Consider the following 3917-nt stretch of genomic DNA (forward strand, 5'->3'; position numbering starts at 1 on the left):
ATCTCAGGTTCTGGGACCTCCTCCATGGTGGTTGTAGGAGTTGACTCTGGAACGGCAGGAAGTCGTTCTGCCAGCTCTGGACATCTTTCTTCTCTACCAATTGACTGCTCTCCTCAACTGATCGCTGTGTCTTCTCCAGATGACATCAGACGCAATCTCCACTGTGCAGGGAAGTGGTCCAGTTCTGTCCTTGAACTTTCCAAGTACCCACTTTTGATCACCTTTGTAGTCCCACACCAGGACTGCTTGTCCAGGAGTGAAACATCAAACATCCTTTTTTTTTGAGGAGCCCGCTATTTGTCTCAGCTGCTTGTCCTGCATACTCACTTAGAGATTGGTTTTGAGGAGATCCAAGCGTGAGTGAAAAAGTGATGACCCAGGAACAACAAAGCTGGTGAGTTATTGGTCGGTGTGTGCTGCACTGCAATATGCAAGGAGGAAATTGGCGAGCTTCTGATTCAGTGTCAATGTAGTGTGCTCTGCTGACTTTGCTTGCCATGCTTTCTTTAGACTCTGGACGAACCTTACCTCCAAGCCATTTGTAGCTGGTAAGGTGCAGATGTAATACGTCTTTTCTATTCATTTTCGGGAATGACTGAAACTGTTTAGCAATAAACTGTGGTCCATTGTCACTGACTGAGTGTCCTGGAACACCAGTCTTTGAGAAGAGGCTTCTCAACATATCAACAGTGTGTGAGGCTGTAGTGAAGGCTATTGGGAAAACTTTTGGCCGCTTTGTAGCTAGATCTATTACTACCAAGAAATTTGTGCCCATGAATGGTCTGGCAAAATCCACATGAATCTTCTGCCAGGGCAATGCAGGCCATTCCTAGAGATGGAAGGGCGCTGCTCTTGGTATCGTCTGTACGTGTTGGCATACCAAGCAGTGCATGGCAAGCTGCTCGATCTGCTGATCTATCCCAGGCCACCACACAAAGCTTCGAGCCAATGCTTTCATTTTGACTGCACCTAGATAACAGGCATGTAGCTCCTCCAATACCTCAGCTCTCAGCTTGGATGGTACAACAACTCTCAATCCCCACATAAGGCAACCCCCATTAAGGGCAAGTTCATCCCGGTGCTGGTAAAAATGGGGTTACTGGAATGTATGCTGCACATTCCAACCATTTTGGGTTGCCATGTAGACCTGAGACAGTGTGGAGCCCTTTCTGGTTTCCCTTTGGATTATCTCTGTTGTAATGGGGAGACTTTTAATTTGCCTTCAGGAGAATACATCAAGAGGAGGGCCCTTTTTGTAAATTTTTCAGATATTTCCTTTTCCAAGGGTAAATGGGACAATCCATTAGCATTTCCATGATTAGTTGTCCTCCTGAATTCGACCTTGTAATTGTGTCCTCCAAGAAACAGAGTCCATCTCTGCAGTTGTGCTGCTGCTGTTAGTGAAACACCCTTCTGTGGATTGAAAATGGACACTAGCGATTGAAGGTTGGTAATGAGGGTGAACTCTCTCCCATACAGGTTGAAACTGGTTGAAAAGGTTTACACCCCAAAAGAGACTCAAGGCCTCTCTGTCAATCTGTGTGTAATTTTTCTCTGCAGCAGTAAGGGAATGTCATGCAAAAACTATGAGGTGTTCACTTCTATCACTTAGACATGACTGCACCTATACCATAAGGTGAGGCATCACAGGCAAGCTTCACGGGATAATGTGGATCATAGTGTGTGGGCACAGTGTCTGAAGTTTCCCGTCCCTTTTTTAGAAAAAAAACCACGTCACACTGCTTTGTCCATTGTCATTTCTTCCTGATCTGTAGTCATAAGTTCAAGGGGTGGAGTACAGTAGCCAAGTTTGGCAGGTTGACAAATCCTAAAAAGGATCACAACTGTGACACACCCTTTAGCCTTGGGCATCCACCACTGCTTGAATTTTCTCAGCACACTTGTGTGATCTTTGTGCATCAATGGTGTGATCACAGTATACTCAAGGTTCTAAGTAAATTTATTATCAAAGAACATGTATGTCACCGTATACAACCCTGAGATTCATTTTCTTGTGGGCATACTCAATCAATCCATAATACAATAATAACCATAACAGAATCAATGAAAGGCCTCACCAACTTGGCCATTCACCCAGTGTTCAAAAGACAACAAACTGTGCAAATACAAAAAGAAAGTAATAATAATAAATAAGTGATAAATATCGAGAACATGAGATGAAGAGTCCTTGAAAGCGAGTCTATAGTTTGTGGGAACATAGCAATGAAGGGATCAGTGAAGTTGAGTGAGGTTATCCCCTTTGGTTCGAGAGCTTGATGGTGTGAGTCCTGAGGCTCCTCTACCTTCTTCCTGATGACAACAGTGAGAAGAGAGCACGTCCGGGGTGGTGGGGTCCCTGTTAATGGATGCTGCTTTCCTGTGACGTGTTTCATGTAGATGTGTTCAATAATGGGGAGGGCCCACATCAACGAATTTTGCTGCATTTTCCATTCAAGGGCATTAGTATTTCCATACCAGGCTGTGATGCAGCCACTCAATTTACTCTCCACTACACATCTATAGAGGTTTGTCAAAGTTTTGATGTCGTGTTGAATCTTCAGAATCTCCTAAGGAAATAGAGGCACTGCCATGCTTTCTTCATAATTGGATTTATGTGCTGGGCCCAGGAGTGGCCCTCCAAAATAATAACACTGAGGAATTTAAAGTTGGTGACCTTCTCCACCTCTGATCCTCCAATGAGGATTGGCTCATGGACCTCTGGTTTCCTTCTCCTGAAATCAATAATCAGCTCCTTGGTCTTGCTGACATTGAGTAAGAGGTTGTTGTTGTGATACCACTCAGAGAGATTTTCCATCTCCCTCCTGTATGCTGATTTGTCACCATCTTTGGTTCGGCCTATGACAGTGGTGTCATCAACAAACTTCAATATGGCATTGAAGCTGTGCTTAGCCACAGAGTCCTAAGTGTAAAGCAAGTTGAGCAAGGGGCTAAGCATCCAAATTTGTGGTGCAACTGTGCTGATGGAGATCATGGAGGAGATATTCTTGCCAATCTGAACTGCTTGGTTTAAAGAATTCACACATTGCATCATGCTTTCAGCCTATAATTTTCTTATCTTCAAGATTATATGGACAGGAAAGGAATGGAGGGTTATGGGGTGAGTGCAGGTCGGTGGGACTAGGTGAGCGTAAGAGTTTAGCACAGGTTAGAAGGGCCGAGATGGCCTGTTTCCGTGCTGTAATTGTTATATGGTTATATGGTTATTTTGGAGATTTTCCTTGTCATCCTCACTAGCAGCAATGATGTCATCCACATAACACTGAATGCCTGGGCAGTCTTGCAGTCATTTCGACTGGTTTGGTTTGGTTAGAACAATTAAACTTCTCAGCAAACTGTTTGCTTTTCCACCTATTGCACTCAGCAAAACTAGCACTCATTTCTTTTTGGCTATCCTGTTTGCTTTAAAATACGGTTCAATTAATTCAGTACACATAATCCTGTTATCTGTTGTGCAATCAAACATATCTATCTTTCCTAAGCTAGGCGTTCACTTCTGCTTTTTAAAAAAATTAATGTTATTATCATCTGGTATTTACAGTTTATGAATCCATGACTGTGCATGTTGCTTAATAATTTTGACTATTTTCTGCCTTTTTTTTAAAACTCTTTCCCCTTCTGAAGAAAACCATGCTGCACTTTAATACTTAGGAAGTCATGTTGGGTCTATTTAAAACTTCCTCACCACCACTGTTATGTTTTATAATTCCAGAAACTAATCAAAAGAAAAACACAGGAGCATAGAATGCTTGTGTACTGACTTTTTCTTTAGTGAGGCAATCTCATATGAAGTGATGGTATAATGACGTATGCCATTCACATACTTCTTACATATAACCCATTGGGAATTATGAAAACAACAAAGAATATTAATCCAACAATATATTTACAATATTACT

The sequence above is a fragment of the Mobula hypostoma genome, chromosome X2 (genome assembly GCF_963921235.1).
Source record: "Mobula hypostoma chromosome X2, sMobHyp1.1, whole genome shotgun sequence".
Classification (NCBI taxonomy): Eukaryota; Metazoa; Chordata; class Chondrichthyes; order Myliobatiformes; family Myliobatidae; genus Mobula; species Mobula hypostoma.